At 43.5% G+C, this 26763-nt stretch overlaps 1 long non-coding RNA gene across 1 annotated transcript in view; it reads right to left on the minus strand.

Annotated features, from left to right (window-relative positions):
- Positions 1–6685: 6685 nt before the first annotated feature.
- LOC133345577 (uncharacterized) overlaps positions 6686–26763 on the minus strand; it is a 38151-nt gene continuing 18073 nt past the window's right edge. Inside the window, exon 3 of the long non-coding RNA XR_009755454.1 lies at positions 6686–7096. This is a non-coding gene — a long non-coding RNA (uncharacterized LOC133345577). The remainder of the gene's footprint in view (positions 7097–26763) is intronic.

Consider the following 26763-nt stretch of genomic DNA (forward strand, 5'->3'; position numbering starts at 1 on the left):
GATGCCGGCTCTGCGAGGTAGGTTTGGGTTTTTAAGAAAAAAATTCTTCTTAGATTTCTGACTTTCGCTCCGAGCGCCTTCGTTGCCCTCCCCTCTCTGTCTCTCTCACAACTGCAGGGCTGCCGCAACTGCCCGAACCGACAGCGGAGGACAGACACCTTGCCCAGATCAAGCAATAAACCAATCAATTCTAACGCTGCCTGTTAAACGACGAGATGCTCCGGGGCGTGCGGGTTTGAAACAAATAAGGGGAATGAGTCTCGCCAAACAAAAAATAAAAGGTTTCCCGAAGCAGTAAAAAAAGTAACCCGTAAAAACAAAGTTTTTCACTATAAAATCCTTTATATGCGTGGCGGCTAGAGTCCTCTCGTCCTCTGGCTTGAGATGGCTGCCACCTATGGGTCAGATGATTATCTGGCAGCATTAAGCAATTGGTAATTAAATATTTATTTATTTTTCCCTAAACAGTGTAAAATTTAGGGAAAAAAATTTCACGAAAATTAATTGTCACGCACAACGAGTCTGTATGCAAAATGTCAGCTCGATTGGATCACGGGAAGTGGGTTAAAAAACGACCGAAAGATTTGCACGGTCGTAAGCAAGCAAGCAAGCGAACTTAATATAAAGGATTTAAAAAGCACACCGTACCCATGTATTGTACGGAGAGTTTAACCTATTTCGCAGCGTACATAACCAACCGTGCTAATCGGAGGTGCGCTTTGTGAGCGCTCGTTCGCAAAGTCCCAGTACTGATGATTCCGCACAAGGTTGAAACCGGTATGTAGTTGTCCGGCTACGATGTTAACTTTTGCAGCTTGTGCACATACGCGGTGTGGTGATGGTGGGGGGGGGCTGCTACAATGGTCACAATTCATCTTTAGGCGTCGATTTTGGAGTACAGTTATTCACGAACTTGCGAAACGAGTTTTTGGCTATCGTTAAATCGCATCTGGAACTCTACACGACTGCACGAAGAGAGAGAGAGAAAGTGATGAGACAAAGAGATGAGAGAGATGGAGAGAACTTCTCGAAGCTTTTACACTATGAGACCTCCTTTACCAGTGGCAAAATATAGTAGTAGGTTTTTAGCTTTTAAACTGGTACAAAACTGACACCTTTATACAAGGCATCACAGTTTTGTACCAGTTTAAAAGGTAAACACCTACTACTATATTTTGCCACTGGTAAAGGAGTTCTCATAGTGTAAATGCTTACCCCGAGCTCTCAATACTCTGATAGTGCACTGTTTTTGAGTTGTACGCCTTTTGGCGTCATCTGGTCCAACACCAATGGAGACTAGGCTCTAAGGAAAGCTGTCTCGGGTGTGGACCAATCAACGTCAAGGACAGTGCATATCATTATAATTATCAGAGTTGTTTCTTTTTGTTTGCATTTTGACTGCTTGTGTTGCGGTTATTGCAAACATGATGCCTTGTATAAGGGTGTCAGTTTTGTACCAGTTTAAAAGGTAAAAACCTATACTTCTCGAAGCATCATAAGCATATGCAAACGTTGAGTATACGATATTCGCGGGTCAATATAATTATCTGTGAAATTTGCTATTCGCGAGCATCTCTGGAACGCATCCCTCACGAATAACAAGGGAATACTATTTCATTATTATTATTCGCATTGATATGAGAATAAAATACAGCTAGATACTAATTGGCTGTGTCGAGTGGTGGTGGTTTTAACGACACATTTATATAATAATAGGTTTTTCCCCTTTTTTCTGGCAACAAAACAGGTGTTAAGATGTTAAAGCACCAAACTGAAACCATTTACAAGGAATCATGTCTACATTAACCACAATGAGTGTGGTCAGAATGCAAACACAAAACATACTCTGATAATATATGCATTGTCCTTGAAACGGATTGGTCCACACCAGAGACAGCTTTCTTTTGAGCCTCGTCTCAAACGGTGTTAGACCAGACGACGCCAAAAGGCGTACTATGGTCTAACACCTATTATTATATTTTGGTACTGGCAAACGAGGTCCCATGATGTAGACACATTTCTATTTAAGGCATCTAACCCCAAACAATCTCTATAATGGATAATATTGGTCGGGAAAGTCGACGTATCAAACTAGATAACGATGCTAAAACAGCCGTCTAACCATACATTTCATTGTAAGGTAACAACAACAACAACAGTCATGTTATCATGAACAACTGCAACTTTAGATATTTTTGTTAAATCATAATTTACAGATCAATCCACTGCTGGACGAAGGCGTGCGATGTGAATCGGGCCAGCTGAGTGAATTCAATTCTCGGGGCAAGGCTGACATCAGTGGCGAGTGATATCCAAACTCAGCCTGGTTCCCTCCTTCACCAAATCCACACCGGCCATCGTGGTGAGGTATGGTCACACCAGCGACCGTGGCTATGAATAGCACAGCATGTTGGAAATTTACTTCTTTGGTATGCGCATCTCGCATTAGTATGCAGTGTTTGGTGGCCTTTAGGGACTACAGAAGGAGAAGAGAAAAACAATATCTTAATTACATGTAACACTGATGATTTAGACGCCGTCAATTATTCATTCATTTGTCAATGCCTACGTCAGACTGCCACAGCAGTCCGCTACAGTTCACCGGGTGTCACACTTCTGTGTTCACATTTTTGCAGCGATGTCACTCGGTGGAGGGACAATGTGGAGCTGGTTTGACGAGCATTCCGCATCAAGAATTTAACCACCTCGATGCACCCACAGCACAGGAGACCCTGCCTATATTTAGCCCGTGCCTTCAATTGATATATATATGGAAAGATGGATGTGATACTGGAGCAAATAGAAAAATACACGTGCAGCGTGTCATATTTTGCATGAATTTTTTTTTCCAATTTCCTCCGGTTATTTATTGTGGACCGATTATATTGCCATTGTAAACAAATGAGTCCTATGAATAGCAGACGCGTCACGGAAAATCAAACAAACAAAAGCTGTAAGGTGGAGCAGTGTAAAAAAATAATTCTCAATGGAACGCAATTTTGCGCATGGCTCTCTGTGACACCGTTCAGGGCATTTTAGGGACAGTATCGTGTACAGAGGTAAAAGTTCAGCTCGGAAATTTCATGCTCATGCACGTATGCTGAACTTCCTTCACACCGTGTGTAGCCAACGGCGTTCATAGAATGGTGGAAGTGTCGGTCTCCCCTTCATTCATGTAGAGGGATCTCTAGAGAGCTGCATTAAAGGCTATTTGGCCGAAATCTTGGCTTTCGTGACTGCAGGAGTTCATATTCTTTGGGTCTTTCGGTAAAGTCACGTAGAAAGGTTAAACAAAAAAAACTACGTTTCGATCACAACACAAGCGATCGTCATCAGCCTGCCTTCAGCAGCTTTCCCCTCATTTTTTCCTCCTGATGTCGATCGCTTTGTGTTGTGATCGAAACGTCGTAGATTTTTGTTTATTTTATTTGAATTAATTTTACAACTATCTGGCCTACTTTGTCACGTTGGCCAGACGTCTTGGAAGAGGCGGAAGTGCTCACAATAGGTGACCTATAATAACCAAACTAATTGTGGTGCACCCCTTTATACTGATGGGTGGGCAGAGGTGTAGGGATCTAAGACATGTTCTCCAGCTGTCTCATAACAATGGACACAAAATCTATGGTCCTTCGTCAATCCACTGCTGGATAAGGCCTCCCCACTGCACGTGTGTGAATAGTAAGCAACTAAAGTTAAACACGAACGCAATGCAAGGGCTTAAAGAAAATTGCTCAATGTCCTTGGTGTCTGCAGATGTTTGATGAGTTATGATGTGCGCCTAGCAAGGTTGCTAAGTCACTTCTCGTGCCTGTTCGTGGCGAGACGTGCAGTTTAGCTGCGAAGTTAACTTGATAAATGTGATGAGCATATTTAAATAGCAGGTTCAGCTCAAAAGGCAGCAAAGCTATGAAATGCATGGACAGACCAAATCGGTAATCTGTATGCAGGTTTTTTTGACTTCATGAAAAGAGAAAAGAGTAAGCCTAAGTTATACCCAAACCGCGGAAATGATATATCATACGATACACACATAATTAACTTTACAACAAACACGGAATTATGTAGTTATACCACTTATGTTAACTCAAGCTCCAAGTTTGAACACAAGTTTGTGTCTGGGTCGGATGTATGCCTTAGCAGAGTAATACAAGGGCTTTGCCTGTGGAATGTGTTTGTACACTGCCGGTATAGTTAAGCTGGTATCTCCGTGTGAAATAGGATCAACCAGGGGAAATGATAATGCTGAGTATCCTGTGGCTGATTGCATAGGGAGTTGTGAGCGATCAGTTAAGCTTATTTAGGTCTCACAGAACTCTATTTTGTGGTAGAAAGACACAGATCCCCTGGGAGCAAGTGTTGTTAGCGAGCACCTAATAAGGCCTGCTCGCTGCACTACGGGGTGGTGCAGTCAAGAGCACGTCTTTGACTTCCGAGTGTTGATTTTTGCATAGTGCACCAGCTACTTATTTAAGGCCGAGTTAACGTAGGGGAGGGCCCAGGTCTAGTTGAAATATCTGCAACTGATGTTTGCCGTGAGCAGGAATTTAACTGGGGTCACCGAGTTCGTAGCGCAACGCTCTAACCACTACGCCCACCGCTCCCGGTACACAAAACACACACACACAAGCGTGTGTACAAAGACAAAGATCCCCCGTATAGCCTTAACAGACTGTAGGGGCAAGTGCTGTTAGCGAGCACCTATGAAGGCCGGAACGGTACACGAGGGGGTGGGTGGCCAGCACCACGCCCGACCGCCTTTGTCTCCCCAGTGGCGATGTTTACACACCGCACCAGGTACTCATTTAAGGCTGAGTCGACCTAGGGGAGGCACAGGACCGGTTCAGATAATCGTCACTGGTGTTAGCCGTGAGCGGGAATCGAACCCGGGTCACCTAGTTCATAGCGCAGCGCGCTAACTGCTACACTACCGCTCCCCACGCACACGCACGCACACACACACGTGTGTACACACACACACACGCGTGTGTACACACACGCACACACACGCACGCGTGTACACACACACACACGCGCGCAACCTGTTCTGTCAAAAAATGACAGCACAGTCCAATTCTCTACTTTCATTGACAAAATGCTTAGTTTGATGTGCGGGCGTGCGAGGGCGGAACCCGTGCGAAGCCTTTGTGTTGGGGGAGCAAGCGGACATCTGCACGACTCAATAATGTAAAACCGGCGCAGGTGGGAGCCTCGGCGTCACGCGGGTCGGGTTTCCCCATTGTTTGGGGGGGGGGTCTCGCAAAAGGTGCAACGCTCCTCCGTCATAGCTGGCGGTGAGAGGTGTGGAGGTGGTGGTGGGGGGAGATCGGTGACGATTGTCTGAACCGGTCCCTGGGTGGTGGGATCTCCTCCATCATAGGTCGACTCAGCCTCAAATGAGTACCTTCTGATGCGGTGTGTAAAAACATCGCCACTAAGGGAGACAAAGGCGGCCGGGCGTGGCGCTGGCCACCCACCCCCTCGTGTGCCGCGGTGGCCTTCATAGGTGCTCGCTAACAGCACTTGCCCCAACACGCTGTTAAGGCTATACGGGGAGCGGGGGGGGGGGGTCTTTGTCTTTGTTTTGTTGAGGGTTGCCACCTGTCCTGGTTTCGTCAGGACGTCCTCTTTGTGCAGTCGCTGCCCTGGGGCGATGTGTACGTCTCGCCAGTACATGACAACAACAACAACAACAATACTCTAGGCGACGCATTTGTGTGTAGGTGTCTCGGTGATGGTGGTGGGCCATCGGGAGCCCCTCGCACCCCTTTCAATGTCTGAACTCCGAGTGCGGTGACAGACGAGATGAAGCGAGATGAGCAAAATGTGGTCAACAGAAAGATTTGCAGCGCGATGAGAGATAAAGATGTAGCGAGGTGTGTGTGTGTGCACGTTGAACTTCTCTCGCACCGTACGTAGCCGACCGCGCCAATCGGACAACAAACTAAGCACAAAAAGCAGTTCTAAAGAAACTAGTTTTCAATTTAAAAGTTGCATAGCTCCAGTGGAGATGAGAGAATATTGATGCAGGCTGTGTAGAGTGTAGAGATGCGAGGGATTACTTCGCGTTTCGTGTGTGTTGACGTTTTATGTTAAGCACGATCTTAATTTGAAGTTATATTTTGTGTATCTCAATCTTTACACGAATGCGGGGGCCCCGTGGGTCTACTTGGGGCCCTAAGCGTGTGCCTTGTTCCACGACTGAGATCTCCTCTTCCGCTATTGACAGATATTTTGCTTACCACGATATGACCCAGCTTGATTATACCCCAGAGGTGGCAACCATGCCCACGCCACGGGACATTCGTAAATTCGTCTCAAACTGGACACTGTATTGACACTCAGTGAGGCTTTTATAGGAAAATGAATCATAATCATTGTTAAACGGTTACTACTCTTATACTTATTGATATGGACACAATTTTTGCTCATTTTCAGGTGGTGGTCTAACCTGCCCGGTTTTTGTCAGTTGTTTAACAATACAGCAGTCTAGACAATGGATTTATAATTCTCCCCTCTGTATAGTAATTATGAAATATTTGTCTTACCATAAACCGGCCTGGTGGCTGAGCAGTAGAGCGAGCAGCTCACAATCAGAAGGTCGCAATGTGGAATTCTGGTTGGGGCGATGGAGCCCATCAACCCTTTGGGGTCGATAAAATTGGTATCCACGTAGCGGGGAAGTCAACAGTGGTTCTCCAATAGACAGCCCCCCGACCCCGACATCACAGAAGTGTGGAATTTCCACCACTGGCTCAGTGCTCTCAACGGGAGTTGAACTGCCACCTCAATTCTCATTTGCGAAAGAGATTGCTTCGACTCGCACTTTCTTCCCACAATACCTCCGGGTTCTTGTTATAATTGTTTTAGTTTTTGTACCTCACAGGTGGCAACCTCAACACTGGGCGCACAGACACACGCGCGCGTCTGAGCACGAAAGTTGTGACAGCGCGCGGTGGGGGTGTGGGAACGGGCAGGCTGGTGATCGCAGTTGGCAGCTCCCTTACCTCTTGCCTCCGCAGGGTTGGCCGACACGAACGCCCCGTGCCTCACCTCCCTCCTGCCATCCCGAAACGCGCCACCTCCCGCAGAACGGCTTTGTGTGTGGGGGGGGGGGGACGGGATTTTTAAAAATCCTTTATATTAAGTTCACTTGCTTGCTTGCTTGCGCGCTTACGACCGTGCAAATCTTTCGGTCGTTTTTTAACCCACTTCCCGTGATCCAATCGAGCTGACGTTTTGCACACAGACTCGTTGTGGTGACAATTTATTTTTGTGAAAAAAAAATTCCAAAATTTTCCACTTTTTAGGAAAAAAAAATTTCATATTTAATTTAAAATACCAATGTGATAAAAATGAAACTCTTACTCAAGAAAAACAGAAATGAATAATAAAAATAAAACCGATACCACGCATATAAAGGATTTATAGTGAAAAACTTTGTTTCTACGGGTTAATTTTTTTTTCTTGCCGCCGCCGCCGCTCCGACCCTGCGTGGCAATTTTACCGGCGAATATCACTGGCGAAATCACCCGGCGGTTTATTCTGCGATTTGTCAAAATTGCACGGGGAAGGCGTTTTCGCAAAACGTGTGTCGTCCTACTGAGTGAGTGTGTGTGGCTCTGATCTTTAAAGTTCATATATACAAAGAACATTGTTTTACATCGTACATGTCTTCCATTCTAAATCGACAATTAATGAATACCTTCCCACGCCATGCCGGTGTTGTTTTATTTGCAATAATCCATCCCGCTGGTCAGCGCGGGTTGGTGAATATTGTAGCAGGGCAGACCCGGTTCTGATGCCACCAATGTTTAGCCGTGGACAGCAATCGAAGTCGGGTTGCATGCTTTGTGGCGCAGCATGCGAACCGCACACATACATACACGCAATTTTATTTCGCATGGCTCGAAAATAACCTACAGCCAAGAACAACATCAGTATGTCGCGTTTAGATCCGCTAAAACCTGTGGAGACCAGCGGGAGGACAACACTAGCCTCGCATTCTCTCTGCTGCCTAAATGAAAAATGCCACAACATTTGTGGCTCCTTTGGGCCGGTGGCCATGCACAACCCAAGGCGATGGCGTGGTGAGATGCAAACCATGCTGGGATTGTGGTTATGTCATAACTGTTGAAGACACCTTCTTGAGTGTAGTGTCATCACCGCTCAAGGTGCTAGCACGCTCACTAGACCAGCAAGGCGTACGACAGAGGGTGGCAGCGGTGGTACGGTGCACTTGCAAACTTAGCAAGAGCTTAAGGCTCCAAGCAACTCGATGGGACCCAAATTTAAACAACAAAAAATCAGGATGCACCAAACATCAGCTCGAATTGAGATCCTATTAGAGAACATTCAAAAAGCCAAGTATACATTCTAGTGCTTTAATATCTCTCATCGCTATCCCATCCGCAAATATATTTCATTATAACCCTTATTTGGTTTAACACGTAGGCTGTCGCGACCAATATTATTCAAAATAAACGTTTTGGGTTAGATCGCGTTATTTATAAATGTGTCGTAACCCTCCACCACCCGACACTCTAATCAGTAAAAACGTGACACTTTTTCACTGATTGTCCGTGTCGGGTGGTGGAGAGTTACGACACATTTGTAAATAACGCGATCTAACTCAAAAAGTGTATTATGTATAACCCTTATTTGTTGTCTTCATCTTTTTCATGTAACTACATATCCCTCGCTCTTTCTCATCTGTGTACCTCTCTACTCTCATCTGTCTACATTACCTCCTGTCGTCAACTCACGAAGGAGTTTGTTCATTGAAACGGTGGCCACCAAAAAACAAATCCTGCTTCGAGCCACCGCCAGTGGCCCAGTGCCACGACAAAAGAGGGTGGGGGGTGAGAAATGTTGTAGTGTTTCAAACTAAAACCACCTTCTTTGAGAAGGCAACGAAGGAAAAAGCTCAATGGCCCATTGGTTATGAAACCAAATGGAGAATACTGCTCTGGTATTCTGGCTCTGCACCTCCCCGCTCAGCGATGGCAATGACAATATCTATACACGGTGGCATCAAGCGTCGCAGACTAGGATCGCCATATGTTCAGTGAACAAATTCATCTGAAAGAGCTGCATAACAACTCGCAACGGTAATTAGATCCACCGTTTCGAGCACGCCGAGAATAATTAACAGGCTGCTCGGCCCAAGTTGAATATGACAAAACGGATTTTTGTATTTTTTAAAATTGTATTATTTCTGTTTGCTCTCGTCTCCCCTCCACGCAACTTGAGTCAAATAAAAACGGCGAAACATTCCTCGTACTATTGACGACAATGTTTTTGAGCTTGCGCCCTGCAATAGAATGGAGGACAACAATTAGGTTCCTTGTCAGACCTGTTACTAGCCTTTCCAGGGGACCTGTTCTACTGGGGTTTACCTGGCCTGTGTATAAAAAAATACAATCAAAATGCAGTGGTACCTTTGACTCTTGGGATTAACATGCTGTTTGTAGCTACAGATTCCTCCAATATTGCAAACACCCGAAAATGGATGGACCATAGTTACTGCGCTGATGACATTTTGAAATAGTTTCGCATGATTTGAATCGATTTTTGGAGGTTTTCTGCTTCCGCAATCTCTTGGGCAAAAATACATTTAGCAAAATTGTCTTCATGAGTTTTTGTATGTACGTAGAAATAATTTGCGTTATTATTAAAGAGTGACTGCATTCCCAGCAGAAGTGACTCCTGAATTTTTTGCAATCAAAACGATTTGTTACTATCTGTGGCACAAGCCCAGCAGTAAACTATATAAATTACATTTATTCTGTTCATACGAGACGCTGAGAAATTGGTTATAATCTCATGCATTGACTGTTGCAATGCCTTGCTATCTAGAACCTCCAGTCCGATTCTCTGTTGACTCCAGTCCGGTACTTTGTCAACTCTATTCTATTCAGAATGCAGCTGCTAGGATCTTGACCCGAACTCCTCCTCCAGAACATATCACCCCTCTGATTGCATCACTTCACTAGGTTGCCGGTTAAAGTCCGCGATTAATTCAAGGATTCCTTCTCACATTCAAGGCCCTGGATGATCTCCGCATCTCCATATATATCGGGGGAATTGCTGCGCCCCTGCGTTCCGCCAACAACTCGAATGTCGGTGGACTCAGATCTCCTCCTCTGCACCCCCAGAACAAACGTCAAGTCCGTGGGCGATCAAAAGCCTTCGGTTCTGTTGCGCTTGCACTGTGTTGAACTCTCGGCCGAAGGCTGCCTGAGAGTTCGGTACGTTGGGGATCTTCGGGAGGGCATCTTCGATTTGAACTCCAGCGACTTCTTACCCTGATCCCCCCCATTGCCATTGATGTAAAGAGCCGTGAGATGTCATGGTTTGTGCGATATAAGTTGTAATTATTATGATACAACAATGATGCATTTCGATTTAAAGCTTTCGTGACTGCAGGGATTCATCTTCTTGGTTCTTTCGGTAAAGTCACGTAGAAGGGAAGTAATAAAATAATAATAAAACATAATAAAATAATTCTCACGACGTTTCGGCCACAACGCAAGCAGAAGACCAGGTCTGTCGGGGAGACAGCGTCTGAATTCAGACGCTGTCTCCCCAACAGACCTGGTCTTCACCTGAGGACGGCTGCTTGCGTTGTGGCCGAGACGTCGTGAGAATTATTTTATTATGTTTTATTTTTATTATTTTATTACTTCCCTTCTACGTGACTTTACCGAAAGAACCAAGAAGAACAATGATGCAATTTACTGTGCGAAGCAATTGTATACATTTTGAATAACATGTATTGACCATGACATGCCGCACGTTAAAAGGCAGTATTTTGTTGATAGTTGTGATTAATTAAATGTAACGATTGCCAGATAAGTTTAATATGTTATACAATAGTGCCCTCTACTGGCAATGGCAAAAATACGCTTGTGATTACTGTACAGGATGGTCCAGAAGTAATGACCCACATTTAATTATCTAAAACTTGATGTTTTTAGCGTAATGTTGATTTAAAACAGAAATGAATATACAAATGAATTTCGTTTTGGGGTCAATTGATTAAGGGTCGTAAGACACCTTGACTACCCCTGTACTGTGGTTTGAGTCTGCACTGCTCTCCTGTTGGTAGGATATATTGCTTCGGAGTCTCGGGAAAAAAATCATGAATGGAACGTCTCTTCATCTTATAAGGTGTAGAACGAAAGGGTAATTTGAAGGAAATTATTTGCAAATGGAACCGTCAGTAAAACGGAGAAAATATTTGCTCATTTAATTGTTATTATTTTTAAAATACATTTTTGTACTCCCCCCACACAAAAATGTCAATTGTGCTCTTGGCATCGCGTCGTAAGGAGAGACACTTCCATTTAGAGTTCTTGCAGCTAGCATTGCACCACCCTGTGTCAGACAACACCTCCCAGAGGAATCCATGCCACAGAATAAGTTCTGAAGTCAATTCAATCGGCCTCTTTATCCATACCACGTTCACACCTTGTCTGTGTCAATCAAACTAATAAAACAAATCATAGCTGAGAGCTGGAACATGCCAAACTGTGAAAAACAAAATGTAATATATATGTGTGTGTGTGCGTGTTGTGCAGTTATTGGTGACTGGGCTGACAACATCAACTCTCTGTACTTGAGAACCCAGTTAAAAGATGGGTGGTTGCCAAGATTCAATCCTAGGATAAACACATGTTTCTTTATTTACTTATTCACTCTCTGTGATGGCGCACACACTTGTTCGCAACCTCTGATGAGTTGTGGCAACCGCTGATGAGTTGTGGCCGAAACGTCGTGAGAATTATTTTATTATGTTGATTTTTATTATTTTATTATTTCCCTTCTACGTGACTTTACCGAAAGAACCCAGAAGATGAAACGCTTTCAAACCCTGACTGCACGGTTTATTTCCACGTTCATTTTCACGCACGTCGTAAGTGCGGCTGTTGGCCAGAGTCGCCGGCGAAGTTACGCAAATAATATTTCTCACGTTTACCCAATAACTTTCATGGAGTCTCGATATTCATTTAGTTCAATAGGTTCTCGCTTTGAACATATGACCAATTCCTATTTCGAGTCAGTTTTTTTTGTTGTTAAACCGCGGTGCTAAGAACATAAGCAGTCACAGTACGTCCATCGAATGCCCAGCTCTCTGATGCGTTTTCGGGTTGAATCACGTGCTGCCCAGCATGATATCCGCGATTTCGTTCCACGCGCTGGGAGCTTTTTCAGGAATTTAATTGAGTCGCTCACGCTTTCCCTCAATGCTTTAGCTTTGCTGGCTGCTGCTGGTGTTACTCTTTGGCTCAGCTCTCTGACATAGGTTGTTGTTGTTTCTTCTTCATCTGTTCCTGAAGATGCTCCCAGAACGTGGAGTGAACGACGACCTCGAAAGAGCTTTGCAGAAGCACAACTGCGAAACATCTCAGCAGTGGTATCTCACTCTTTATTCTCATTTTTAAGGACACAATGTACACGTCCAAGCAATTCTGCATCCCCAAAGTATGCCTGTAGATTTCAAAGCAGCCAGGTATTTTTAGGAAAGTTGAATGGCCCAATCTGTCTTTGTTTGGGAATATTATGTATATGGCATTGAAAGCATCTCAGAATGAGAGCTGGATGCAATGTTCGCAAGAGGCAAATTGAAGCTATTCAGACTCTATAATCAACTGCATTCGTCAAGTGGAAATGTTCCTAACTGCCAATATGTTGGATTTTTTTTACCCCTCAATTGAAATGCATGAGTTTTCTAGACTAATAAAATGATTTCCTGCACCATACATTTGAGGAAATATGAGCACAGCTTTAACAAAAAACAACAAAAGGGTAGAGGCCTCGCCTCTCTCTCCATCTGCAAAAACACATTACCTTTTTTAATAGAGAAAAAAATAACCCAGGATATTGCAATGGCGTAATGAATGGTCAATACACTTTAGTTGCAATCCAGAGGTCGATTCGATCTCCGGGTGTGGCATTTTGAAACATCAAGCAAGTTTCATAAATCACCCCGCATCTGTCCACACACCAGTATAAAGGAGTGCACCACAGTGAGTTGATCAGGTCACGTGTGGTGGGGTAAAGTGTGGGTACGCCCACCCATTCCAAGACGTCTGGCCTGCCTGGGAGAGTATGCCAGAATAGCCTCTTGCAGGGTCTCTCTTAAGCGCCCTCTAGTGGAAGCCCTTCTGTTAGCAGTGGCGTGAGTAAGTAATTGCAGGGCTGCGCCTTTTATCTATTTTTCAGAAAAATCTGAAATGTCATGACTTGTAACCTAATGGGAAAAGGCAGTCATGGTACTGAATAATGAGACGTCCAGGTTTGCTGTAAATAGCCCCCGTCGCACGAGGCTGCCTCCTCCTATGTGGCAAGTGCACAATTACAGGGATGCATAAGTGCCAACATAATTGCGTGCAATATGTTTTCATGAATATTTGAATGCCGTTAGAAATCCCATGGCAGCAAGAACAAAAAGTCTTGGGAACTTTTACATCTAATTGGCTTTTATTCTTACAGATGAAATGACCGTGTAGACATACAAGGCTCCTATCATCCTTATTACCATTCCATTATTCGAGTACCATTCCTTATGCTGGAAGCAGAAATTATATCACCGCTAAATATCAAACGAATATTAGGACATTGACATTTAATTACCAATGCCTGAAATCACTACGCCTGATGTCGTCAGATCTTGTAAGTTAAGCTGATCGGAACCTGGTAAGTATATGTTTGATAGAATGTCTGGTAATGCCAGATGCTGTTTTCTTTGACCGTGCGATGACCAGGAGGTAAAGCATTACAGAAATAGTTATAGAATCAATCTGTGCAGAGGTTTGAGTGTTGCACGCAAATGTGTGACATCATGCAGTGCAACGCATCAGAGCTGTACAGCACAACTACGAAACCCTAAGCAGTGGGGCAGCTATGAGTGTTATCCCCTTATACGTGAACGAATTGACTAATCCTTCCAATGCAGGATCCTCCTGAAAATGAATTTTGAGAATTGGTGAGACTTTCCCAGATGAATGGCATTATTATACGAGTATTGACCAATGCCAGGAGTAACGTTGGCATAATACATTGAGATGTTTCCAAAAGCACATGTTTTATGCACGATCGCAACACATATATTAGCCTATTCACAAAATCCTGGCAATGCTATAATATTTTTGTGGTCTAGGAATTTATGGCTCTAATTCTTGTTATTTCGGCAGACTTTTTATTTATTTATAGGATTCAGAGATAAAAAAAATTCCATAAATTTGTTTTAATTATTTTGTTTATGCCAAGCATAGAATTGAGTCTAACCACAGGTCCTATTACAGCAGTCTTTATACATTTTATAGGCACTATCACTCGACTATTTGAAAAAAAGGGGTTGTTAATTTATTTTGTTGAGTTTCTTGCCTAGTATTGTGCTTCTTGTAAAACATGATCTCTGCATTTATGAAATTTCAAATTTCTCTGCAACTGCGGGCCAGATGGCAATTCATATGCATAGTTCTCAGAAAGTGTTTTCTGGCTGTACCACGTGTCTTCTTCTTCTTTCGTATGGATTATTAACAGCAGAACAAAGGTGTAATTATAGTCACGTAGGTAAAAACATTAAAACGTAAAATAAAATAAAAATCACGACGTTTCGGAGGCAACACAAGCTTCCGTCTTCAGGTGGTACCGTCACAGCCACGACAGCTGTATCAAGTAAATGAGAGATTGCAGGAGTTACCACTCCGTTTATATAACGGAAGCTTGTGTTGCCTCCGAAACGTCGTGATTTTTATTTTATTTTACGTTTTAATGTTTTTTACCTACGTGACTTTACCGAAAAAACCTAAGAATATGAATCATTGCAGTCACGAAAGCTTCAAATCTATAATGTAATTATAGATTTGTTATCCACTCAATTGTTTGTTCTGAAGCAGAGTGGATCATCGTCCATTCCTTTTTTTAGAGTAGTGAAGACAGCAGCGGCGGAGTGTTTACGATGTGGTCGATGGTTTGGGATTTGTGGCCGCACACTCACAGGCCGCCAAATCTTTGATGGCGTCGTTTGTGGCATCAGGTGGCCGCATCGGCCACGTGGCCTGGTCCTGATTCGGTCGATGGCCGACCATTGGCGACGTGGAAGTTTGAAACCGGGAGGTTCGACGGTAGGGTCCTGCACAAGATGTTCATTTTGACCACGTGTCATTTGGCACAATGTCCGACGTTTAGCTATGCGTGCTAGGAGCTTCTTCAGTAAATAGAAGAACCGACATAATTAGCACCAGCAGTGGACAACGCCATATATCCGAGTTCCTGATGATTCTCCGAGCATGTGGAGCGAAATCGTGCCAAACAACACGTGCTACGACCCCAAAGCACATCGGATAGCCGCACAGCACATCTGCGAAAATGTATGCAGTAGTAATTCATATACCGAGTACTGTATACATATTTGTGCAATGTTATTATGGGGTGGAGCCAGAACCTAATAAAACTAAACAAAAATACACCAGGCACAGACTCCACAAGGCACAGAACCGTCAGCAAAAGTAACGCAATAAAGGGTTGAAAACAACTGTATGTATTTTTGTGTGTAAAGCATCAACATACACCAGGAACAATTAGACGGCGCTTTTAGGGCTTTGAAAAGTGCAGACTTCAGGTACCCGAAGAAGCCTGCGACTGAAGTGGTTGCAATAAATGAGCCACAATGCCTTGCCGATCTCGTGAAGAAACAACACGCAAACTCCGGTCATCCTCTTTGTCAATAATCCTCGCAGCAACGGCTTGTGGCAGGCCATCGAACAAAGACGGTCACCGCATCGCGCGCTTTCAGATGCGCTTCTGTGGCCGTCTGGAACGCTCTTCCCTCCGATATTAGGAAGCCACTGGAGCTATACACTTTTAAATCTAGATTTAAAACTCATCTCGTTTTAACTGCTTTTTGTGTTTAGTTTGTTGTCCTTCCCCCCGCACCTCTTGTACACCCAATGGCTACATTGGGTGTAAAAGAAGTTCAACGTACATACATGAAGGCAAGTTTTTTTTTGTATGAGGTTACGAGTCGAGTGCTGTGAAGCAGGTGGTCCGATTCTATTCCCGGCTGTGGCTAACGTCAAAGTTTCGGTGATACCTGACCCTGCCCTTGCCCCCCTCCTTTACCAACATGCACTGGACCAGCACGGTAAAGTATGGTCAAACATCCCCCTCGGACTTGCCATGGCGTGACGGGAAACCTTCACTCTGCGGTGGATTTAACAATGGAGTGCAATGATTCATCTGTTACAGAAAGGGGACACGTGGGGGGTAGGTTAACACTGACACCTGCTGGCAAGTCGTACTCTACTGCACGTCAGCTGCGTGTTAAGGTCCACAAAGTGTGTCATAAGGACATCGTACGTTGAACTTCTTTCGCACCGTACGTGACCAAGCGTGCTAATCGGAGATTGTTATTCATGCGCCGTTCTGCGATTATTGACGAAAAGCTGTGTTGCGCTCACACCTGCCAACACCGCCCCCCCCGCCCCCCACACACAAGACCTGTGTGCAGAATTGCACCATTACGATGATGAGCTCCCCCCCTCTCCTCCCCCCTCAACTTGCTTTTAAGGGCTTACATCTTGAATCCTTGCCTCACTTGATGCAGCAAATCTGGCTGTGACGGTCCCACCTGATGACGGAGACTTGTGTTGCCTCCGAAACGTCGTGATTTTTATTGTTTTATTTTTATTAATTTAATTTTTACCTACGTGACTTTACCGAAAGATCTAAGAGTATGCACCGTTACGAATCAACGAATGCGTCGCGATCGGCTATTTTGATGCGCGCACGTGGTCGAGCGTGCTGCATGCTGGTGCGTGCATCGCTCGACTCCACATCCACACACCCCGATCCAGCAGCCAAGGCCTCCCGTCAAATGCCCCAACTGGGCCGCCACTTGTGCGGGAGGTCTCTCCTTCTCTTGTGCTGCCCCCGAAAAAAGTAACTCCTTCCCGCAGTGATCCGTGCTGTCGCGACTTCCTACCCCTATTCGATTTCCAGGCTCAAGATCTCCATCTGCTCTCTCCCCCCCTTGTGACCGACTGCCTCTTTTGGATGAAATAATTCAGATTACTGTCTTCACGATGGACATCAGCCAACCTCCACCATCGGGGTCTTCAGGACAATCCAAAATTTGCAGCTGTGTACTCTATACAACCGCCGCGTATTTTTGACCACTGTGCACTCACTTCAGCGATGGGTTTTTTTTCCACGGATTTTCATCGGAGGGCCTCTTTTGCCAAGAAGACGCCAGTGCGAGGGCTGCCACACATTTGAAACCATTGGGGTTTGACAGCACAGCGGGGTATTTTCACACGTGTCGCGTATTGTCGGGGGATGGATGTCAGGGGTCGCACGAAAGGCCACCAGGGGTGGCCAGTGTCACGCGGGACTTGCCATGAAGAACGATAGCCTGGCGTGTGGCTCGGCGATTACGGACTCGCTGAATGAACTTTTGTTGTTTACGGTGTCTTGAGATTGATTCATTTCTGAACGCTATTTACATCCAAATTGTATTGATGGATCAGAGGCAATGTGTTACACATCCACTTGCACTTACAGGGCACGGGTAGGCCCTCAGCCAGCAGCGGGTTGACAAAAGAGCTGCACGTGCTTTGTGTATACTATCAATGCAAGACTCCTATTTGTTAAGACGATGTGTTCTACTCAGAGTTGTTTTTCTCGGCCAAACTAGTTGGCTTTTTTGACGTCAGTGGTGATCGCATATATTCATCGAGCGTCTACTTTAAAGCACAGTTATAATATCACGGATGTCGCTTCTAATCCGCTGAGATTTCCAGAATATATCATCATCATTGCCTTTTAGAAAGATGCCAGGACTGTGCCGAATGCAATAAACGGCCGTCGCGGTCGTGAAGAAATCTTGGGCAAGAAAGATAAATGGCGTAGATAAAAAAATAAATAATAAATAATAGAAATAATCATATAAATAAAATAATAATTCACGACGTTTCGGGCGCAACACAAGCGTCCGTCATCAGGTGGGACAACCACAGCAAGAAACAAAAGCTGAAGTGGGTGAAACGTCGTGATTTATTATTTTATTTCTATTATTATTTATATTATTTGTATTATTTATTTGTATATTTATTCTTTACCTACGTGGCTTTACCGAAAAAACCTAACAGTATGAATCCTTGCAGTCACGAAAGCTTCAAATCTAGAAAAGATAAATGAGTTGCTGTTCCGTTATACTATTCATTTACATTTGTATTTCCACAACATGACTGGCTTGAAACAGCATGACGTGGAAATGAAATCTCCTTAACCGGCAAAATCTTCAGCCATTCAGTTATTGGAAAGAATAAAAAAAGAAAAGGCACAGACACAAAGTCTACGTTGTCTCTCGTTGGCACGGCAACTTGTGACAGGCGGCTTATTTGTTTGCTATATGCGGCGGTGTTAAAAAAGAAAGTGCAGTGTTTATGCAATCTAAACGCATGGTTGCTTTATGCAACAACCCCTGTCGCCAAAGGAAAGGCATAAGTCTCCCACTTCATGGCTGTGGAGTTATCAGTCATGCCAGCCCCGTAGTATGGGGGGGGGGGGGCAGCAAGCGAGTTGCTTGGGAGGGGCTTAGCGACCACCCCCCCTTCATTATCCATTACATTATTATATTCAAGATGTCCCAGACTTTCCTCACATATTGGGAGAGAGAGAGAGAGAGCTACAGCGATAAACATTATCGGGGCAATCGAGAGAACGGCGCGGTAGGGGCCTCGCACACAAAATAGGGCCCCACATTTGAGGGTTTTTCTTGGTCGCAAATTTAAGGAGGAGGCCTCACGTGGTCTTCTGCCCTGGGAATCCAGCCCCCGGGGCCTCAAAAATTCTCTTGGCGCCCCAGGAGAGACGATATATCGTTACTCATTCCGTTTAACGTTTAACATTTGTTATAATGTTTAACGTTGGCCGTGTCGTATGACTACCCCTTTTCAACAAATTCACTCCACCGTTGTTGTTGTTGAGTTATCCGCAGGGAATTTCTTTTTTTACGTAGGAGAAATAACTCAACTTATTGCAAGCAAAAAAAAAGCAGGCCCTGTGTTTTTATTTGAACGCGTTGTTATTTATCTCTGACGGACACTACGGGCCACTGCGTAAGCAAGATTAACGCACCGACGCTGCCACGGTGGCATGGTCAAAATTGTCTGTGAGTGGATAACATCTGTCACATATTCTTATTCATATTCTTAGGTTTTTTCCGGTAAAGTCACGTAGGTAAAAAATTAAAATTAATCAAAGTAAAATAAAATAAAAATCACGACGTTTCGGAGGCAACACAAGCTTCCGTCTTCAGGTGGAACCGTCACAGCCACGACAGCTGTATCAAGTAAATGAGAGATTACAAGAGCTACCACTCCGTATATATAATGGTTGAAGAGGGGAAGGGCCAAGTACGGTACACTTTTTATTAATATGGTAAGGTGAGGCTTAAGACTAAGAATAGACTGCATAACAAAAGACTGAGCCTTTGTTATGGAGAGGTACGGTTTGTGACTACGCCTAGCCTACATAACAAAAGTGTGAAAAAAGAAAAAAACTAAACCTGGTAAAACAAAATTGGCTGTCTATCAATAACCTGTAATAGTTGTCTGTCAAATAAGATGGTCCAAATAAGTCACATGTAGCTTATTTTGACCTTAAACTCATTTAGTGCGTTATAAATTAATTCATTCAACAACAACAAAAAATAAACGTAGCGCACGCGTATTCTTCTATACAAATAAATTCCGCTTATTCAAATAAACAGTGAACTGGAAACATGGTGGTTGTGGTTTCGTTGACCGAACATTAATTATTAGGATACAGTAAACGTATCCTGATGTACTGTTGAATAATACATTAATAATGATTTGCAACCCCTTGTCAATCCACTGCTGGGTGAAGGCCCACTCTACACCAAATTTGACCATGAGTGTTATGTTATCTGACCATACTTCACCATACTGGTCAGTGTGCGTGGGTAAACAGGGCGCAATGACTGCTTAAAGAAACACTCGGCTACTGATATTAGCCGTGAGTAAACCCAGGTACAGTGTGCCACTGCTCCGCCTTTTATCGTTAAAGTCGTGCCATTACCTCTCCACACAGGCTGTTGATCAGAAAGAAGAACCGAAAGTATTGTTTTTATTGCACTAGCAGCAGATGATTCAAGAATTCGTACAGCGATGACAAAACCACGCTTGGGCTGTCGGCCGGTCTTATGACATCCCAAGTAATCTCTCGCACGTTCTTTCTTCGATTTCACACTTAAGGTGTGGATAATAAGTGGCGTTATTGTTTTAAATAAGCAGCGTTTTAAATATCGTGTGCCGCCAATGCAGTTTGGAGGAGACATTTGCTGTGAATAATGCGAAACATTACCTGCCGTACTGAAGCTACAAAAACATTTCAGGCCCCAATTTTGCACATTAGGCATGGCATGATGCACCTATTCTGAGATTGTCTCGGTACGGGGCTGCAAGTTGATCAAATGATCACATTTATTCTCTTTAGTTTTGCAAGTTGATCAAATGATCACATCTATTCTCTTTATTTTTGCAAGTTGATCAAATGATCACATTTATTCTCTTTATTTTTGCAAGTTGATCAAATGATCACATTTATTCTCTTTATTTTTGCAAGTTGATCAAATGATCACATTTATTCTCTTTATTTTTGCAAGTTGATCAAATGATCACATGTATTCTCTTTATTTTTGCAAGTTGATCAAATGATCACATTTATTCTCTTTATTTTTGCAAGTTGATCAAATGATCACATTTATTCTCTTTATTTTTGCAAGTTGATCAAATTATCACATTTATTCTCTTTATTTTTGCAAGTTGATCAAATGATCACATTTATTCTCTTTATTTTTGCTATTTGATCAAATGATCACATTTATTCTCTTCATTTTTGCAAGTTGATCAAATGATCACATTTATTCTCTTTATTTTTGCAAGTTGATCAAATGATCACATTTATTCTCTTTATTTTTGCAAGTTGATCAAATGATCACATTTATTCTCTTTCTTTTTTGTTTCTCATTTGCACTGTCTATGCTGTACTGTCTCATATGCATTGTTTTTTTTATTCATTCCGTCTCATTTTTTCATTCATTTGCCTCATTGCAACAGTTGCATATCAATAGCAAATTGTATAAATCTTTATTAGTCTGTTCTTCCACTTACGATTGAATGTACGTATGTATTCTAAGCCCAACAATTGTGATCAATTAATTGAAGGCCCTTCAAACTCCTCACAAGAGAGCACCATGAAACTATTCCATAACCTTTACATAATGTATGTTTTTATTTATATTATTTCCCCATGTTTTGTGATATTTTAATGGGCATTAAGGACTTATCTTTAGTGAGTAAAATGGTTGCTTGGCTATGTTCTATGCGCTTGTTTAATAGCGCTGAACAGAATACATGCTGTGCATACACCTGCTGAACAAACAAACCTTTGGAACTGCTTAAAGCCTGTGATAAGGGTGGCTTTAGGATGCGTTCCCACGAATGTTAATTAACACACACACACACACAGCACTGCTGTCCATTAATGTGTCCTATCTGGATAGCCAGACATGCACATTAAGAATCTATGTTGAACACCCTACCATTGAAAATATGAATCAATATAGCTTCTGTCGACTTTCTCAGGTGTGTGACAAAAACAACTTTTTTTTACAGCGTTGTAAAGATAAAGGTGCAGCCCTGCAATTGCTCGCTCATGCCACGGCTGGCAGAAGGGCCTCCGCTAGAGGGAGTTCTAGGTAACCCTTTTAGTGGGTATTCGGCCTACTCTACCACGATGGCCAGATGTCTCCGAAGAGATGGGCGTACGCACACAAGATGCCGTCGTGGTGTAATGGTTAGCCATGCTGGACTTGCAAGTCAGAGGCCGCTTGTTCGATCACCTGGAAAGTCACTTTCGTAAATCACTTTGCCTTTGCCCAGAAGTACAGGGTGCTTCAAAATAATTTTTAAACTTCTCAGAATTTGCAACAATACCACAAGCTATGTGTCTCCGGGCTCTGGAGACCACCTGGGGAAGATCCCAGGCACGTGTTGACAATGATGGCGAACAAGTGGAGACTCACCATTGGAACCTCATTTGCCAGTAAAAAATATGATAATTGGTTTTTACCCTTCTATCTGGCAACAAAACTGACACCTTTTTTACAAGGAGACATGTTTGCATAGACCACAATACCTGCAGTCATAATGCAAACAAAAAACATAACTCTGATAATGTATGCACTGTCCTTGAAGTTGATTGGTCCACACCCGAGACAGCTTTCCTTAGAGCCTAGTCTCACACGGGTTGGACCAGATGACGCGTCATCATTATCAGAGTTATGTTTTTTGTTTGCATTATGACTGCAGGTATTGTGGTCTATGCAAACATGCCTCCTTGTAAAAAAAGGTGTCAGTTTTGTTGCCAGATAGAAGGGTAAAAAAACAATTATCAAGTGGAGACTCTTTGACTTTTTGAAGCTATTAACATGACATTTGTTATCATGTTAACCGTTCTTTTTCCATTAGAAACGATCGTGCCATATAAGTGTTAAACTTTTTTTTTTAACCACCCTGTATATATCGGCACACCACAATTGATCGGCAGGTCACGTGTGGTGGGCTGAATTGTGGATGCTCCCACCTGGCGGAGGCTTGGCTGCCAGCAGTGATGCGAGCAGGAAATGTCAGGCCAGCACACCTAACAGAGGACATTGCTACGTAGATTTTGTTTTTAAGTTCTTAAGCAGTGTATATTATCTGCTATGGCCAAATAGAATTGGAGCATGCACATTGGCGTATAAAATGGAAGGGAAACATAAAAGTGGACAGAGGTGCATGTGGAGATGCGAGCTTTGAATTAAACAGAGAAACAGAAAGAGGAACGCACGGAACAGAGATCATCAACATGCTACATACACTTCGCTACACCGGAAGATAGCCGGTGGTTGAGACTGACAATGGAGTGGCTGCCAAGGAAGGGAAGATGAGTGAGATGATCTTCACTGTGCACATAGAGTGACGAAGTCAGCTGGCGTGCGGAAGCTATGCGGATTATTGCATCGCAAAAACGTAACGGATGGTGCCGACACGGGGAAGCCTTCATCCAGCAGTGGGTCGATCATAGCTGCTGCTGCTGCTGATGATGATATGATCATTTTAATAGTCACATACCTGCCGCGCAGCTACAGATATGGGTTAAATATTAACATATATAGTATTAAATATTTCATGACTGCAGGAATTCATACTCTTGGGTCTTTTGGTCAAGCCACGTAAATAAAAAAAACAATAGATCACGTCGTTACGATCGCAACACAAGCGATCGTCTTCAGGTGAGAAGACTATCGCTTGTGTTGCGATCGAAACGTCGTGAGCTATTATTTTGTATTTACGTGACTTGACCCCAAGACCCAAGAGTATATATAGTATTAATAATGATGTCAGGGTTCAGAACAAGTTCCCTGTAATGCACCGAGCGAGCAGAACCACGAGTCATCAGGCAGGAATCCATAACTGTGGCAAACCTGGGTACATGTAGTGCTTGTAAGATCACAAAAAGTTGGGCAAAACATCCCCACAGGACCAAACCCAGATGTGATACAATGGGAGCAGTGGCTCTGTTATGAATTTGTTTGAATCTTTTTTTTCAGACCCACCCCTCCCCACTTTACACGTCACGACATGAATAATCTCCTCGTATATCTCTCAGAGCAAGCGTGTCCTTCGTGGAACAGGGTGGCTGCGGAGGAGATTTTGCGCAGGACGTCTGCCGAACGTATTTAATTTCCGCCGTCGGCGTCATGTCCCGAGGTGAAGAATCCACTCGGGAAAAATCTTGCAAATGTGAGCCCCGTGTGTCAGATTGAGGCTGGAGAGGAGATTTTCCACTGGGCATATTCACGTGACCTTCTTAACCTGAATACAGAAGTGGGCACACTTTCTCACATGCCGTGTTATGGATTTTAAAGGCACAATTCCTGCTAACTAATAGGACTGGCTTGTCATCAGAATTCATCAAATGGTCTTACTCGTTTTTTTCTCTAAATCACTGGAATTTAGATAATGCCAGAAACATAATTTTACTGATCCCATTGTATAACCTGTAACGTCTAAAGTATTAAATATTCTGGCAGTCCAAAAATTTTTACCATTCACGAGTCAGTGTGGAGAAATAGGAATGAATATATGTGAACAAGAGTTTGGCAGAAAAAAAACTGAAGTTATTGAATAATTGTCACTGTCAATGTGGAACTATTCACGAAATGAAATCGGCGATGATATCAGCTTGTGTGCAGAAGGTGGATTGTTCAATTGCGTGACCGTGATATAAGGCGATTGCCTGGGAGGCCTTCATACAGCGGTGGATAGGTCATGGTTGATTATGTTGGTAAAATATATACCGCTTACTATTTGAAAACAGGGGCTTTAAAAATTTAACCCGTAAAAACAAAGTTTTTCACTATAAATCCTTTATATGCGTGGCATCGGGGCGGCTAGAGTCCTCTCGTCCTCTGGCTTGAGATAGCTGCCAACTATGAGTCAGATGATTGTCTGCCACCATTAAGCAATTGGTAATTAAATATTTTTAAAAAATTCCCTAAACAGTGTAAAATTTGGGAAAATTTTTCACGAAAATTAATTGTCACGCACAACGAGTCTGTGTGCAAAATGTCAGCTCGATTGGATGACGGGAAGTGGGTTAAAAAACGACCGAAAGATTTGCACGGTCCTAAGTAAGCAAGCACGCAAGCACGCAAGCAAGCAAGTGAACTTAATATAAAGGATTTAAAAACCGCAGAAAGAGATTGGCCAAACATGTAAGAGCATGGTTCCATGAAAATGAGTCTTGAGACTCGCGGAGTTATTCCTGTGTCACCACGTGTATAATACATTATTATTTAAAGAAAGGTCCTTTGGAGAGCGGGAATGCAGCGCGGCATTAACGCCAATGCAAGTGTGCTTAAGGAGTTCTTGGATTTCTTGACGAATATCCACCTCGGTGTAAGGAAAGCCCGAGGGATGGACAGAGAGAAGATTATAAAAATGAGAAACTCGTCCAGCGAGATCATGAAAGAGAGGCACAGCATGAACAATGATTATCCATGGCCCAGTGGAGGCACATGAGCTCAGTGTGCTGCGGCGAAATAAATCTTTAAAACATTGTTATTGCTTTTTTGTATTTGTTGCGTATTTAAAAATAGGTCGTCTGCGTATTCTATCCAGTCAGGTGGCTCACCGGTAGAGCAAGCAGCTCGCAAATAGAAGGTTGTGAGGTCAAATCAAAATTGGCTGTTGACTCGTCCCATCATCCTTTTCGCATGGATACAATCGGTACCACTTTGTAGGGAACTCAACAATTTATTTTCGGTTCTTTCGGTAAAGTCACGTAGAATGGAAATAATAAAATAATAAAAATAAAACATAATAAAATTATTCTCACGACGTTTTGGCCACAACGCAAGCAGCCGTCCTCAGGTGAAGACCAGGTCTGTCGGGGAGACAGCATCTGAATGCGTCTGAATGCTGTCTCCCCGACAGACCTGTTCTTCACCTGAGGACGGCTGCTTGCGTTGTGGCCGAAACGTCGTGAGAATTATTTTATTATGTTTTATTTTTATTATTTTATTATTTCCATTCTACGTGACTTTACCGAAAGAACCAAGAAGATGAATCCCTGCAGTCACGAAAGCTTTAAGTCGAAATTTAACTCAACAATGGTTATCCTATGGATATACCTCGCCCCCACCATAGAAAGAAGTCACCTTGACATTGACTTGTACATCTCGAGTAGGATGACTTGTCGTGACGAGTAATGGTGCGCATGAGTAAGTCTCTTTTATTATTTTGAACATTAATAGACAGACTTGCTACGCTGTTCAGCAGGCGTTGCTTTACAGAAGCATGCTGACGTTATGTTGGAGCATTTTGATCATCATGTGCCTGAGACCAGGAGGCCACCGCATGCCTGATGCCACGAACATTTTTTTTATTTGCTCCCAGAATCGTAACGGCATGCCAGACAGCACGGGGTACAACGGGTTCCTGAGAAAGTACTCAACACGTGGAGAGAAATGTCCGGGCATCACGCCGAACAACACGCGGTAAAAAGCCGAAAACCCCAGCGGTGAGCTACGCAGCACAACTACGAAAATCTACAGAGCACTCGTCCATTGGCAATCGTGGTCCCGAAAATACGCAGATTTGGGCACTGGTATTTGGTGCGCTGCGTGGAGAGATGAATGGCAATTGGTTCAGGGGTTTTGCAGTTTTTCCGTAAACAATGCAGCGTGTGGCCTGGATGGATGGACATAATATTTCCCGGGCATGGCAGTAAGCAGCAGCCTATCGGCTCCGTTAATAAAACTGGCGATGGGATGTTTTAGTCACGCCAACGCGCAAGTAGTGTGCCTTGCGAAATAATGTATTTATATAATGTGTGTGCGCTCTGCGCCCACTCCCTCACCTTCACTTAGATGCTACCGTGAAAACTCACCTCCCTTCCCACCCCTATACACCACCTCACGGTGTTGTTGTGGAAATATACCTCATAATACAGGTTTTTGGGTTAGATCGCGTAAATATAGAAATGTGTAGTTAAACCCGCCACCAACCGACACAGCAAATGGTAAGGTTTGTCACGTAACCATCACATAAACCCCTCCATTTAAGGAACGAAACAGGAGGATTTCTCCACAAATCTGGATGTGGCCTGATGAAGCTAGTT

This window comes from Lethenteron reissneri, chromosome 22, assembly GCF_015708825.2.
Source record: "Lethenteron reissneri isolate LAM-NWPU_2019-01 chromosome 22, ASM1570882v1, whole genome shotgun sequence".
In the NCBI taxonomy this organism is placed as follows: Eukaryota; Metazoa; Chordata; class Hyperoartia; order Petromyzontiformes; family Petromyzontidae; genus Lethenteron; species Lethenteron reissneri.